General features: G+C 43.2%; 1 protein-coding gene across 1 annotated transcript in view; it reads left to right on the forward strand.

Annotated features, from left to right (window-relative positions):
- The first annotated feature begins 14808 nt into the window (after positions 1–14808).
- LOC117359121 (butyrophilin-like protein 2) overlaps positions 14809–16669 on the forward strand; it is a 37128-nt gene continuing 35267 nt past the window's right edge. Inside the window, exon 1 of the mRNA XM_033941314.1 lies at positions 14809–14844. The gene's annotated coding sequence lies outside the window, so the exon portion shown is untranslated. The remainder of the gene's footprint in view (positions 14845–16669) is intronic.

Genomic DNA, 16669 nt, shown 5'->3' on the forward strand with positions numbered 1-16669 from the left:
AGTGGGCCTTGTTGATTGCAATTTAAAAATAATCATATACAAAGTGTGAATAAGGGACTGTGATATAAAAAAAAATAGAACGATAGCTTGTATTTAAAGAGATACCACCCCCTCTTTCTAATTAGTTAGCACCAAAGGCCAGAATGAAACTTGTGCACCTTTGGCCTCATTTTATGTAATATATTGCAAAAAAAATACCAGCTTTTATTTTTTACTTCAGCAAGATCTCAGAATCCTGAGTTATGTAACCAGTTTCTAACTCATCACATAACAAGTTTGTGCCTCTCCTGCTAAATCAGAGGTTCATAACCTCTGACCTTGAGAGCTGCAACCCAGTTAGGTTTTCGGAATTTTGACAATGAATATGCATGAGATTTTTGTGTGTGCGCTGCCTCCATTGTATGAATTGGATCTCATGCATATTCATTGTGAGAAATCCTGACCTGACTAAGTTACACCCCTCGGAATGAGGTTATGCACCCCTGTCCTAGATTAAAAAAAAAAAAAAAAGTCCTGTGGCAGGTGACTTCCCACTTCACCTTTCTGCAGCATCTTTCTTACTGTGATATTCCTGCTGCTTAACTTGGAGTTGGCTGTGGTGCAGACCCGTCTCACTTGCATGGCTGAGCCTTGGAAATAGTGATTTGACCTCCACTGCCCTGGCTGTAGGCTCAGTGGCTGGATGTTATAGAATGTTTTACTGTTTTGGGAGAGGTAGGGAAGTTAGCTGATCATATTGGTGGTGAAAGTCAAATAATGTTTTGGCATAGAAATGTTTTGATTATCTGTGAGTATCCCAGAATGTACTTCTGTTACCTCGCATGTACTGTAGCCATTCTGTATTTGTATATGATGATAGAACTTAGATTGTATAAAGAATAAGACATTTAATGTACATTACTGTTTTAAATAAATAAATTGTACATGTCACTGATTTTATTTAAATGAACACTTTTCCAGAAAGGTGTGTTTACCCCAAGATGTGTTGGGGGTAATGCACCCACTCCCCTCCTTGCTTCACATTTCATGCAAATGCTGCAGGAAGCTGCTTTTTTTTTTTTTTTAAGGTTGTTGCTTACCCAAGAGCTAGAAATAAAATAAAATTTGACTTTTTTTCAAGCTATCAACTTTGTTGTTGAGACTGGGTTGTTAATAACTACAGGATTGCTGTAGCAAAGAATAAAATATAATTTTATTTTTTTTGATTTTAAGTAAAATCACAGAAAATATCAACTTGCCACTCTCCTTCCTCAGCATAGGCCATTGCTCTTATGTAGGGCTTTCTTTCAGTCATGCTGATGCTCCTCTGACGTGATCCTTGGTATCAGAATTCACAGGAACTGCACATTGTTTTATCCAACCACTCTCCTTGGCACTTCTACCACACCTACCTTTCAAGACTGTCTCATCCAAACAGTCTCGCTTTCACAATGACTTCAAGCTGGAGCTTGCACAAATTTGAAAGTCATCAGCTTTAATTATTATCTATTTTACACATCTGTCTGATGCATTATGTTACTTTTATTGTCATGATCAGAAAAAATCCTGAAGTTTGCTACTCAGCATAAATAAGGATCATAAAGTTATTTCAAGCATTGTGTTCATATGTCTCCTTAAGTCTACTATAGAGCTGGAAGATTTTTTTTCAAGTACAGAAGCATTGGATAATACTTAAACGGCTGCCTGCTTCTTCCTCAGAAACTTCCAGGCCTGCACCATAGCCATTTTCTAAGCATTTGCACAGACCTGAAGTGAAGTAAACATCCTCAACCCCCCAAGCATGTTAATGTTGTATCATCATTTTAAAGTACCAGGGACTGGAGTCTTCTTATGTGCAATGCTTGTGGTGCAGAATGGATAGACATGGACACAATGCGGACCTTAGCTATTCCTTGGCATGCCTCTACACAACAGCCCCTCTTGACAACACTGGTGCTGGTCATGGTAGCAGATGAATCCTCTTTTGTTTTGTTTCACTACCTCTTTCAGAGAAGTCCTAATCATTCCTACAAAGTATATGTATATAGATGGTATAAATAGGTAAGATTCATAAAGATTTAGCTCATCTTTACAGAAACTCATGCAAACTGCTCAGAATTGACTCCCAGTCATTAGTAACGGTATAAGCTTCCAATAAACAATGTTTAATGAATTTGTGAAAGGCTATTGCAAGGGATTTCCAAATGTGCAGTTCCAGCAACTTAGCGGAAACCCTTTCTTCATTCAGCAGGGGCTTACTTTGTCACATATGAAGACGCACAGACAGAGCTAGCACATCCATTGCCATCCAGTGTTTCCCAAGTAGAGGTGTTCTTGAATCCCCTAGATGCCCTTGTGGTCTCTCTTGAGAAGATGAAAGAATGCTACAGGAATCTCTTCTAATGCCTCTCCTCTCCTAGTGCAAAATGAATTGCCCTGAGCCTAGATTCTTGTATAAGATGATGAAAGAGGTACCTTTTCCACTAAAGCAAGAGATGAGACTATGGCCCAATGTGTTTAGCCTTTTGACATACACAGAGACGTCAAGTAGCAGTTCCATTATATGATAAAATCCACTTACTTTTCAACCTGTTTCCAAAAAGATGGACATTTATGTATTTCATGCCTCTGTGTACTTTAGAAGGCTAAACTGTTACCAGATTTCAATAAGATCCAGGTAAAACTAGGTGTGAGGAAGGCCACAAAGTGTAGGGAGTTTTTCAGTACTGATAAATGTCAAGCACCTCAAACATTGTTGGCAAGAATGTGTCAGGGGGCCATGCATCCTCTCAGCAAAGCAGCTCATCTACTCTCTCTATATAGTCTAACTAGTATTTTAGCCCGCTACATTAACGGGTGCTAGAATATATGTCTGTGTGTCTTTATTTCTGTCTCTATCTCTCTCTCCCCTCTGTCTGTTTTTCTCCCTGGCCCCCTTTGTCTTTCTGTCTCTCCCAGCCCCTGTCTTTCTTCTTTTCTTTCTGTCTCCCTTCCTCCTGCTGTCTGTCTGTCTTTCTATCTATCTGTTTCTCTCCCTGCCTCCTATGCAGCAGCATTTCTCTCCCACCACTTCCCTGTGCAGCAGCAGCCGTTTCCCCTACCCCCCCTTTCCCTACCCGCGTTCTGCCGGCTCCCTTAGTCCCTTACCGCCCCCCCCCCCTTCCCGGGGTCCCGACAAACCTTCCGATTCCAGCAGCCTCTGCAGCACTCTACACATGCTGCTTTGGGGCCTTCCACTGCCCAGCAAATCAGGGCAGTAGAAGGCCCCGAAGCACCGTGTGTAGAGTGCTTGCTGACCCCCCTAAGATGTATCCTAGCATCTGCCAGCTATGATTTGGATTTTTCTTCCCAATGTACGTACATGAGAAATGTAAAGTATTGCATGTTGGAAACAGAAACCCGAGGTACAACTATACGATGGGAGGGATATTATTGAATGAGAGTAACCAAGAAAGGGACTTGGGGGTAATGGTGGACATGACAATGAAGCCGACGGCACAGTGCGCAACAGCCGCTAAGAAAGCAAATAGAATGCTAGGCATAATCAAGAAGGGTATTACAACAAGGACAAAAGAAGTTATCCTGCCATTGTATCGGGCGATGGTGCGCCCGCATCTGGAATACTGCGTCCAATATTGGTCTCCGTACCTTAGGAAAGATATGGCGTTACTCGAGAGGGTTCAGAGGAGAGCGACACGCTTGATAAAAGGGATGGAAAACCTCTCATACGCTGAGAGATTGGAGAAACTGGGTCTCTTTTCCCTGGAGAAGAGGAGACTTAGAGGGGATATGATAGAGACTTATAAGATCATGAAGGGCATAGAGAGAGTAGAGAAGGACAGATTCTTCAAACTTTTGAAAAATAAAAGAACAAGAGGACACTTGGAAAAGTTGAAAGGGGACAGATTTAAAACGAATGCTAGGAAGTTCTTCTTTACCCAACGAGTGGTGGACACCTGGAATGCGCTTCCAGAGGGCATAATAGGGCAGAGTACAGTACAGGGGTTTAAGAAAGGATTGGACAATTTCCTGCTGGAAAAGGGGATAGAAGGGTATAGATAGAGGATTACTGCACAGGTCCTGGACTTGTTGGGCCACCGCGTGTGCGGACTGCTGGGCACGATGGACCTCTGGTCTGACCCAGCAGAGGCATTGCTTATGTTCTTATCACTTTGCATTTGTCCACATTAAATTTTAACTTGAATTTGGATGCCCAGTCTTCCCATTTCCTAAGATTGTCCTGCAATTTTTCACAGGCCACATGCGTTTTAACAACTTTGAATAGTTTTTTTCATTTAGTTCTTTACTTTTTTATGCCCAGACGCGATGAGGGAGCTGGATGCGCGACAGAAGCCCAGGGCTTGCTCTGCCCTCTTTTTCTCTCGCCACTGAGGGCGCCGGTGGCTCGGTGGAGAAATGCTAGCAGGCAATGTACTACTGTTGCTGGGGGTTTGGCAGCGGCAGACGACTTCCCTCAGACAGTGCTTGCGCCCTGCTGCACGTGCACCGCCGCCCGCGCTCTCTGCCATCCACATGTTCAAGAATGGCTCTGGAAGACTACCGGGCTCTTTTGCGCCTCTGCCTGATGTTTCTCCTGCTGCTCTCTGCACTCCTTGACGCAACAGGTAGGACCGCAGGTCGCTCGATGGCCCCCGGATCTATATATTGAGCGGATGGGCATCTTCTGTGGTTGCATTGCCTCGGCCGAAGGTGAAAGACAAATAGCTGGGCTGAAGGGTCCTCAGGTTGGTGGCGGTGGGTGCCCCTTCCATGCCTTGAGAGGCTGGAAGTGGGTTTACTTCACGAAAGAAGCACCTCTGTTTAATGCATGCAAGTTTACGGGCATTGCCAAAGTGACCAAAAAAAAAAAAAAAAAAGCGCGAAGTACTTTTTTTTTTTCTAGTTTAGAAACTTGGGAAGAGTTTGCAGCAGTTTTGTCGTGAGCGTGGGTTCTGGGGAAGGACAGCAACGGCGGCAGCAAACTTACAAGTTTATCCTTCAGATGTCAAGAGCCTCCGCAGCCTCCACGCCGCCGCGCGCATGCGCACTCATACCTGTGGGAGACTACAGCGCACGGAAAACAGAACACGCAGGTGGGAATGCGCATGCGCGCTTAAAGTATTATTATATTAGATAGAGTGTTTCTCATCTGCAAGCACAGTACCCCCTAAGCCTAACAAATACCAACTGAGTACCCCTGCCCCTGACCTGACCCCCATAATAATAATACTAATTGTAATGCAATTTCTTCCATCCATTTTTCATATACACACAATATAATTTTATTAATACATAATGGTAACCACACACAAAAAAAAACCCAAAGTACACTGTACGCAGAGAAAATGTTAATTATTTATATTCGTTGTTGTTTTTTTTTTAAAGATATCAAGGCAGATGCCTTTAAAATATGCAATCAGTAACAACTATAGAAAAATAGATAAATATAGAGCAAAATATAGACAGCAGTTAAAAATTCACAAAACTGACACATTTTGATCATTAAATTGAAAATAAAATTATTTTTCCTACCTTTGGTGATTTCATGAGTCTCTGGTTGTATTTCCTTCTGACTGTGCATTCAATATTTCTTTCTGCCTCCTGCACGCTTCTCGGGACCTCATTCCCTTCCCCAACCAACATCTCTCTCTCGGGATAACTTGGAGGGTCCCTTGAAATGTGCTCAGGCAAGGCTTTATCCCATGGCAGCCAGTTTTACCAAGCGCTTTGCTTCTCCAAAGGTGACTTCAGCGTTCAAGTGCATAGTGCACTGAAGTGGGGCACCAGTGTTCTACCTCATTGCAACTTCAGCGAACAAGGCTGATCAGTTCTATGGTCTTTGTTGAGGCTGGCATGTGCAGCCTGGCCGCTCTGGTGCAGACCTGGCCACAGGAGGGTTTTCTTTACGCCTTCCCTCTGTGACCCATGATAGGGTGCCTGTTGTGTTGTATAGCACAGGGGGTGGGGGGGGTAGTGATCTTAGTGGCCGAGGCGGCAGTGGTATGCCGAACTGGTTCGGCTCTGGCAGGGATGGGGGCTATGGTTGCCCTAACACCCTTGACTACTCACACAGGGGCCAATCGCTCTGCAGGACTCGGACTGCTTTGGTCTTACAGCATGGCTCTCGAGTGTGTGGTCTTGGACTAGTCTACTGCAGTGATAGCTACATTGCTTCACAGCAAATGGAAGGCCAAGGTGGCAGCCTATGTGAAAATTTTCCTAGAGGGAACTTAGACGCCGACAGTTAGACCTATTTGAGTTGCATCTAAGTTCCACAAAGATGCCCAAACTGCTAAGAAGACCACTGGAGGATTTAAGACATGCCCCCCCCCCTCCAAAGAGCAAAAAAAAAAAATAACCCATAGGTTTCCCATCAGCTGAACGCAGCACAGGAATTCCCATCAGCTGAGCCAGTTTCAGGGATTCTGAAGAGGGCACTATAGTCCACTGGTGAAGGAGGAGGAGTTGAAAGATGTGATTGACATCTTTCTGCAACAGTTTGTAACCAGAGGTTATTCACCTAAAGTACAGATTCCTATGTTTATGTAACAGAAATACAATTCTAGAGAGGACAGAAAAAACAATGGACATGACCAGCACTTAAGGTCATAGGCACCCTGTACAATAGGCTTGGAAACCCAACCACAACCTTTTCCTCTTTCCTGCTTACTCATTACCACTTCCACTAGCCTCCTGCTTTCCCACTCCTGCCAGTAAAATCAACAGAAACATAAACTTCTTGTGCTGGAAAAGTGCAAAGAAAAATAGAACAAAATAGAAATAAACATTAAAAAATAGAAGTCTTACGTCTATCTTGCTTGCCACTTGCTCCTGTTTACCCAAAACCTTCGAGAGGGTTTTTGCTCCCAGTATCTTCCTAGACAGTTTTGGCGAGCATCTGAAGTGCCAAGGCTAGATTGTTCATCTTAAGAACAGCCTTAAATGGATTCACTATGCAGTAATGGAAGACCACATCCACTGTGATAGTGATGAAGTCCTTGGTCAGAACCTGAGAAGATGAGATAGATATGAATGCAGCTACATTAGAAGTAAGAGTTCAAAATGCTGCCAAAAAGCACTTATTTTAATATTTCACCTGAGTCCATACATAGATATGAAAAGATTCTAGATTCCCCTAACTTTATACAGAAAATTAAATATTTCTTCTATGTTTGCTCAAATCCTGCATTATGCAATCTTTAATTTATTTTGGAAAATCCAAATGGAAACTTACATCTTGTGATGGAACTGCGGAAGTGATTGTTCTGGCTTCAAATCAGAAAAGTTTGTCAATGTATGGAAGTATTTTTTTTAAAAAAAAGGTTTTTCATTTTCTTTTCAATTTTTATCAATACTTTTAAAAATTTTTATCCTCCTTTTGTATTTTCCTTTCATGTGTCCTTTACTATGCTTATTGTAGTTCTCCCTACTTCCCTTATGTATCAGTACATCATGTTTGTGTGTGTCTGTTGTAGTTAATAATTAAGACCCTGTTTTTAATTGTAAATCGCTTTGAATTAATGATATTGCGATACATCAAAATTTTAATAAAACTTGATGCCTTGAAAGGATTTTACAAAGAGAAAAATCAGATTAAGAGCACAGAAAAGTAATCCACAGTTGTTGGTTTTTTTGTGCTTTGTCTATCTAGCTTTGACAGAAGGGAGAAGCTGTGCTTAGTGATTGCTTTTCTGAGCAAGCACCAGGCACAGTTCCTCCGCTCTTTATTGACAATTCTCCGCACAAATAGAGTGCATAAGCGCAAAAAACAAAAATGCGCCTCTGGCACCTGCTATTGTGCAAGCATAATATCTCAAATATTGTGATGCATAGGAAATGAGCGGATCCCCTTAAGCAAGGGGTCCACTGCACGCGGGGGCTCCGACATGGCCTCCTCAAATTTTAAAACTGAAGAGACCTGACGAAATCAGCTCCTGAAGCTCGTCCCACTGAAAAATGTGCACCACAGATGCATCTTTGCCAGCTCATGGGCTCTCGAACCCACTGCTGGTGAAATCCGTCTCCCCAAGAGGATCCTGGAAATCTCCCCAAAGGTCCAGGTCCTCATCAATCACCTCCTGCTCCTCAGCATAAAAATCTTCATCCAAGAGACCCTTGGCTGCTTGGACGAGAGAGGCATAGAGCGGTCAAATCTACCACTGTCTGGGGCTGCACCGGAGAAGACGTCAAGGGTAACACCCTCCCTAGACCCACGGATCTGAAACTGAACCTCCAGCTGCCAGCACATAAGCTTTACAAAGTGCCAACATAAATTCAGGGGAAAAATCCCTGGTGGCCCCAAGGGACTCCCTGCCACAGCAGAGGACCCAGCAATACCTTGCCCTTGCTTCTCCAATACAAGGGGAAGGTCACCTGAGGACACTGCAATGATGGAGGTGTTTCTCGCTGAAATCGGGGCTGAAACTGCTGAAATTGGAGCTCCAGAGGCCTGCAGCATCTGAGAAGACTGGGACTTTCCTGACGCTGAGGCCGAGGAACCAACGACATGGTTGGTCCAATCGGAAGTTGCTAAGACAGCCACAACAAACACTTCCCAACACAAATATACGGAATACACTGAACCCATAAAAGCAGACCAGATCTGGTCATCATTCACTAACCTTTCCATCCCTGATACCAATAAACTAATATCAAAGCTAGTCTTACGAAGCAGCCCCCTAGACAACTGTCCTCCAGACCTTTTCTGCAGCTCCGCATCATATCATTAACTGGCTCACCAACCTGCTAAATAGTTTCCCTGAACCAAGGGCATCTACCCAAAGAAATGGGTAAAATAGCCTTAACCCCTATACCGAAAACAGCCCAAACAGACCTCTCCATAGCAACTAACTACAGACCGATTGCTGGCCTTCCGATCCTCACTAAAATCCTTGAGTCCCATGTCAGCAAGCAGCTAGCCTCATTCATAGAGCAACACTCCTGCCTTCACACATCACAATACGGCTTCCGAAAAAAGCACAGCACTGAGCTCCTCATCATCACTCTAATCACTAAAATTGAACAGCTGCTAAGCTCGGGTCATTAGGCAATACTGCTCCAATTTGATATCGCCACAGCCTTTGACTCAGTGGACCACCAATTACTCCTAACCAAACTCTCGGAAATAGGAATAACAGGGACTGTACTGAAATGGTTTGATGACTTCCTACAAAATCGCGAATACTTGGTCAAAAGGCAAGAATCATACTCCAACCTTTGGAAGGCATTCTGTGGCATCCCTCAAGGCTCCCCTTTATCCCCAGTCCTATTCAATTTATTCATGAGCTCTCTGGGACACATCAAAATGGAAGATGAAACTGTACTATCTTATGCCGATGACATCCTCCTCCTCATCCCCATAACCAATAAGCATCCTAATATTGCCAAAAAAATCTCAAACAATATAGTTAGAATTCAAACCTGGGCAACGAAGAACAAGCTGAAACTGAATGCCACTAAGACCAAAGCCATTGGTTTCTGCACCGCACAACAGAATGTCATATCTAACCTCACTCTTTCCTCAGGCATCACTCATAATGGAAAAATCCACCAAGGTACTAGCTGCATCTTAGACAATACTCTCACAATGGAACCACAAATATCAAACCTTCGGAAAAAGACCATCTACACCAGGGATCTCAAAGTCCCTCCTCGAGAGCCGCAATCCAGTCGGGTTTTCAGGATTTCCCCAATGAATATGCATTGAAAGCAGTGCATGCACATAGATCTCATGCATACTCATTGGGGAAATCCTGAAAACCCGACTGGATTGCGGCCCTCAAGGAGGGACTTTGAGACCCCTGATCTACACTATGCATCAACTGCGACTCACAAGATCATACTTCCACCCACACCAGTTTGCTCTGATCGTTCAGATGATGGTCCTACCTCAATTGGACTATTGCAACTCCACCTACCTTGGCATCAATACTACTCTTATCCACAAACTGCAACTCATCCAGAACACAGCCGCTAGACTAATCTACAAATTAAAGAAATTTGATTCAATCACAACCATCAGGCAACTACATTGGCTCCCAATATCATCCCGAATAAGTTTCAAATCATCATGTATCCTACATCAGATTTTATACGGAAACTCAGCAACCCCTCTCATCCAACTATTCTCTACTGTTTGGTCGACATCAAAAAGACTCCTGAACAGAATCCAACTAAACCTTCCATCCACAAAATACCTCCACTACAAACGAATTTTCCACTCTATGCTAACTTATCTGGGTGTAAAAACCTGGAATGACCTACCAGAAGCTATCAGGAAAGAGACAAACTACACCATATTCAGAAAAAACCTGAAGACTCACCTCTTTGACAATTAATCTGTTTTAGGTTATGTATAGCTCCCCCTACTTCTAGGTCCCTCTTGTTTCTTCATGCCCCCTTCCCCTACTACTTTCCCCTTCCTCCTTGATCTGTCTCCTTGAGCCTGTATAGGTATGTGTGACTCACAAATGGAAGATTAAATTAGATTTGTCCTGACTATACCATTTGTTCAGACTATACCGGTCTAACAGGCGCTATAGAATACATGATTAAATTAACTTGCCTCTTCTTTGATATTTCTGGGTCAGATTTTAAGAAAAGATGGGAGTGCCAGATTTTAAGAAAAGATGGGATTGGCATGTGGGATCTCTTCATGGAGTTAGGGGGTGGGCCATTAGCGTGAGCAGACTAGATGGGCCGTGGCCCTTTTCTGCCGTCATTTTCTATGTTTCTATGTTTCTAGACTGTAAAGTCCACCTGGCATTGTCCTAGGTTCCAAATGCTGAAGTTGCCATCCAAGCTCACTCCAACCTATCCAACCATCCTGTTTGCAGGATATCTACCATAAAGTCTGGCCAGTAACATCTTCATGTTCCAAGTTAGTGGAGGTTCCCATTGATGCCCTCCCCAGCCCATCCTACACCATATTACCACATATGGGATACTGACCGTGCAAGTCCACCCAGTACCAGCCTTAGCTCTTTAATTTACATCCTTCATGTTCCAATTAGAGATCCTCTATGTTTATCCCACACTGTTTTGAATTCCATCACTGTTTTCCTCTCCACCACTTCCCTCGGGAGAGTATTCCAAATATCTACCACCTTCTACATGAAAAATAATTTCCTAACATTGCTCCTGAGTTTTCTCCTTGCAACCTCAAATTATGCCCTCTAGTTTTACCATTTACTCTTCTCTGGAAAAGATTTGGTTCCATAGTAATACCTTTCAAGTATTTAAATGTCTGTATCATATCTCCCCTGTCCCTCCTCTCCTCCAGAGTATACATATTTAGGTCTTCCGGTCTTTTCTCATACTACTTTTGGTTCAAACACCTTACCATTTTTGTCGCTTCAACTCTTTTTATATCCTTCACCAGATACGGCCTCTAAAACTGAACACAATACTCCAAGTGTGGCCTTACCAATGACCCATATAGGGGCATCAATACCTCCCTTCTGCTGGTTATTCCTCTTACTATACAGCCTAGCATCTTTCTGGCTAGCCACCACCTTATCACACTGTTTAGATGCCTTTAGATCCTCAGACACAATCACCCCAAGGTCCCTCTCTCCGTCAGTGCTTATCAGCCTTTCACCTCCAAGCACATACGGTTCCCTCAGATTTCTACCCCCCAAATGCATCACTCTGCACCTCTTCACAATGAATTTTAGTTGCCAGATGTTAGACCATTCTTCTAACTTTTGCAGATCCTTTTTCATGTTTTCCACTCCCTCTGGGGTGTCCACTCTGTTACAAATCTTGGTATCATCCGCAAAGAGGCTAACCTTACTTTCTAACCCTTCAGCAATGTTGCTCACAAACATATTGAACAGAATCAGTCCCAGAACCAATCCCTCAGGCACTCCACTACTCACCTTTCCCTCCGAGCGAATTCCATTAAACAACACCCTCTGGCATCTGTCCATCATCCAGCTTCTAATCTAGTTCACCACTTTGGGCTCTAACTTCAGCCCATGGAGTTTTTTTTAAGAGCCTTCTATGGGAACCATGTCAAAGAAGTAGTATGACATGTCAAAGGCTTTGCTGAAATCTAAGAAAATTACATCTAGCACACATCCTTAAATTAATTTATAGCAATTATATACCACTTATAACCTAAGTGATGTACATTCAGGTACTCAAGCATTTTTCCCTATCTGTCCTGGCAGGCTCACTCTCTATCTAATGTACCTGGGGCAATGGGGGATTAAGTGACTTGTATAACCAAAAAATCTTCTATACAGGATTGAGAAAGAAAATCAAATCCAACTCCTATAACTTTCTCACTTATATTCAAGAAATAATTTACTTATGCCACAATTTCATTGAAAGTTTCTATTAACCTCTATTGTTATTAATTTTTGAAAACATTTTCATTGTTTTTATTATTTTTATTTTTCAAAATTAAAATTTTTTTTTTTTTAACTTTTTAAACTTTTATGACCCTACATATGTAAGTATGTGAGTGCTGATTTTTCACTTGTTTTTTTATATATGTTTAAGTGAGTTTTAAATGCTGCACCCCATGGATATTTGTACTACATCGAGGCTTCATGTTCCATTCGTATCTCTTGTATCAGTTTTAGTAAGTCAGCAGAGTGTCAGTTTCAGCCTGTCAGCAAATATAATTTTTTCACACAGCAGCGTTTTCATTTTGCCGCGCTGCCATTTCTGGTTATGACAACATCATACCTAGTACGGACATGGTGCAGCCATCTTTTGATATAGGAGATGCGTTTAGGCGTCCCGATTGAAGGTATGTCATGCTGGTTTTATTTAACTTTTTGAAGAAGTGCACAAGTCCAGTTTAATGACAAAAGTTTTATTTTTATTCTGGCTTTAGTTTGATCGGATACGTTACACCCTGAGGCAGCAGACTTGTGAAACGCTGGCCACCGTCAGTGTACCGATCAACAGAAAATAAGTTGAAAGTTATTTCTCCTATCGTTCAGCACTAACAGCCCTGTTTAAGGTTTTTACATTTGGGAGTGCAATGGAGGGTTTTTTGCCAGTGAGGTTATCGCCTAACCATCTGTTAACCTGTTGTGGAGGTGGGAGGGTCTCAGTCTGAGGCTTTTTCCTCCATTTTTAATGGCACTTCACATTTAAACCTAAGCAGTACTGTTCATGTTCCACTTGACATCTAATGTAATAAAATACTAGCCGCGCATGCGCACTCCATATGCATGTTCTGTTTTCCGTGCGCTGTAGGGCACCGCAGGTAGGAGTGCGCATGCGCGCGAAGCTCTCTCTCCCTTACCCCCGAGGCGGATGTCGGCCGCCGCGGATGTCGGTGGGCTGAGGCGGATGTCGGTGGCCCGAGGCGGATGTCGGCCGCCGCAGCTATCGGCGGTTGCAGGCCATGGCACCTGAGCCCGGACAGCATTTAAAAATAAAACAGGCAAGTTTGTAAAGTCCTGAAAAGCCGTCGGCCGTGAAGTATGCAGGCAGCATACTTCACGGCCAATGGCTTTTCAAACCCACCACCACCACCACCGCCGCCGCTGTACCTTTTAAAACCCTCCACCCCCCAGCTTTGTGGTTAAGGCCTGGCTTCTTCGGGCAGCAGAAGCGTTTAAAATTCGCTGCTGTTGCTGGCTTCAGGCCTTCTTCTCTGGCGAGTCCTGCCTACTTCATGTTTTCATGAAGACATGACCCGCCAGAGAGGAAGACCTGAAGCCGGCAACAGCAATTAATTATAAATCTATCCTCTGCATCCCTATCCATTCAATGTTTTCCCTCTTTATCTCTTTCCCTAGCCTACCACATGTTCAGTATCTCTTCTCTGTGTCTCTATCTTACTCTGTCCAGCATTCCCCTCTGTGCTACTATTCCTCCCTTTGTGTCCAGTATTGCCTCTCTGTGTCCCTATTTCTATGCTCCCTCCATACCCAGCATCTCTTTGCTGTTTTCCTGAACCTTCCCAAATTCACTTTCTCTTCTATCTCTTCCTTTCCTCATGCAACCACCACCCCTGAACCCCCACCCCCCACATAGTCCAGCATCTCTTTTCTTTCCATGATCCAGGGTCTCTCTTTCCCCTTGGTCTAGGATTTCTCTCTTCCTCCCTTCTTACTTCAAGGAATCTCTCTGTCCCCCCTCCTTGGTCCAAGGTATATGTATCTCTCCCTCCTTGGTCTAGCATCTGTCTGTTTTTCCCTCCCTCCTTCCTTGGTCCAGGATGTCTCGCTCTCTCTCTCTCCCCCCTCCCCCCTCCTTTGCTTCCATGGTCCAGGGTGTCTCTTTCTTTTCCCCCTTATCTTCTTAGTCAAAGGGAAGTGGGGTGGGAGGGAAATGCTGAAGCACAGGGAAATGGAGGGGCAGAAAAAGGAACGGAGGTGTACTGCTGGACAGGGGGAGCAGGAAGGAGGTGATGATGGACAGGGGGAAATAAAACTGGTGAGCAGTGATGGAGTGGTGGACACAGGGGAGGTAAAAGGAAGGGAGAATGGACAGGGGGAGCAGGCAAGGGGTGGTGGACAGCCAAGGAAAAAAAAATAATAAAGAAAGACAGAAATACAGAAAGCGCTAAGGAGAGAGAGAAAAAAAAATAAAGACAGACACATACACATATATTCTAGCACCCGTTAATGTAACGGGCTATAAGACTAGTTAATATATATTTTTCTTGTGAAAGTGTATTTTGGATATTACTTAGTTTTTCACAAAATCTGAGTTTCTTCAGCTATATATCAAGGATATTAGATAAAACACTTTTTACCCTCACGAAACTCTGAAATCTCCCCTCTCGGTTTGTTCCTATATTTTGTGAAAATGAAACAGAAACTTTCTCAGCACCGTTTAGGTTTCTGTTTTGCTTTTCATTCTCTGAGGCTGGTTCACGGAAAACTTGTCATCCATGTAAGTTTCTCGGGGAAATGTTCTTTTTGATGGGGTGAGGTGCCACAGAGGTACGCAGGTTATTACAGGACTAGATGGCTCTTTAGATTAGGAATTCTGAAGAGCTGCTGTATCACGTCAATTATTTCTTATTGCCGGTTTTATGCGTTAGCAATGCGTATAAGAACAGATTCTTTTAGTGAAGTGAAGATTAAAGCAGACAGTACCATAATTAGTAGTGTGTGAAAAGAGGCATAAAGTCCTATAGGGGAGGAAAAATGGCTGAAATGCAAGTTTTGACTTGCAGTAAATGAACAACTGCCATCCAGGTAGTAGAGGAAAGAGTGGGAAAAAAAGACCGAGGATGAGAGGCTAGAGCAGAGGGTCACAAATAAACTCACATGCTGTGTAGCTACAGCGATAAAGAATAATCTTGGGACAGATACAGCAGGCCGTGGTGAAAATTTGAGTGGGAAATTTGACAAATCTAGCAGAACTGCCAGGTACTGGAGATCTATATCTGGTAATGGATGAGGAAAATAACCTTATAAAGTCCCTTTATATTTATGGCAAAGTGTCTATTGTTGTAACTTATAATGCTTTGTCCAATTAAAAAAAATGGAGGCTCTGATCATCAGTAGTTGCTAGGTAGATATGACTGGAATAGGTTGCTATTGGGGCACGGCTTAGGTTTTTATGTCTGTTTGCTTGTTGGCAGCGATTAAAACTCGCTGCTCTGGCTTGCATTAGGGCTTTCCTTCTACCAGTCCTGCTTCTGCTGAACCCTGGGGTGATGGGCAGGCTGGAAGGTCATGAAAATGTGCTGAAGCTGGGAGTAGGATGAACGAATTTTCAGTGTGCCAGTTGGGGCGGTTTTAGTTTTTCAGCCCGACGGGGAAATTAAGGGCTTGGGCGGGCGGGGGGGGGGCTATTTATTTTTCTGTGACTGGACTATTTTGGGAGGGTAATTGGTTTGCTGACAAACTTCCTGATTTTTTTTCATTGGTTCTTCTGTAGCACAAGGGGCCAATCACAAATGACCTAAGGGACTCTGAGGTCGTTTGTGATTGGTCCATTGTGCCCCAGCTGAACTAATGAAAATTAGACCAGAGCGGAACAGTATTGCTGCTCGTGCTGTTCCATCCTGCTTTACCACTTCTAATCTTGAATTGTTTGGTGCTACAAGGATTACACTTCCCCCTCCCCATTCACGGTTTTCGCACTCGCAATTTCACATAATCACAATTTTTTTGAGGAGAGGGGGGAAAAAAACCAAACCCATATTTTTGCCTCCCCCGGCATCCCGGCTTTACCTGGCGATCTTCCTACTCTCCTGCCCCGTGTAGATCGCCAATAGGAAATGGCTGTGGGGAGTTGTAAGCTCTTCTGAGTAGGGACCATCTATTTACATGTTAAATGTACAACATTGCTTACGCCTTTCAGCGCTTTAGAAATGATAAATAATAGTAGTAGTAGGTGTCTTGCAGATAGTATGCAAAGAGGCAGACTTCAAGAGTTACAACTCTAATTTGATCAGCTATGACCTTGGAACTTGTATAGAGCAGAATTGTATACAAGAGGCTATTCAGTTTGCAATGAGTCCATTTTGCTACTTAGATCTTAAAGAGAAAATAAGGAAATGTGGAAGAAAACATAGAAAATATAAAGTAAGCGAAACTATACAAACAACCCATATCATGAGGAGAAAGAAAAGTAAATTACATAAACTAAGAAATCAGAAAGAAATGTGGGGGGGAGGGAGCAGCACAGTGGTGGCCAATAGAAATTGTAATTGTAATTTATTTCTTATATACCGCTACATCCGTTAGGTTCTAAGCGGTTTACA

Source organism: Geotrypetes seraphini, chromosome 4, assembly GCF_902459505.1.
Source record: "Geotrypetes seraphini chromosome 4, aGeoSer1.1, whole genome shotgun sequence".
Taxonomy (NCBI): Eukaryota; Metazoa; Chordata; class Amphibia; order Gymnophiona; family Dermophiidae; genus Geotrypetes; species Geotrypetes seraphini.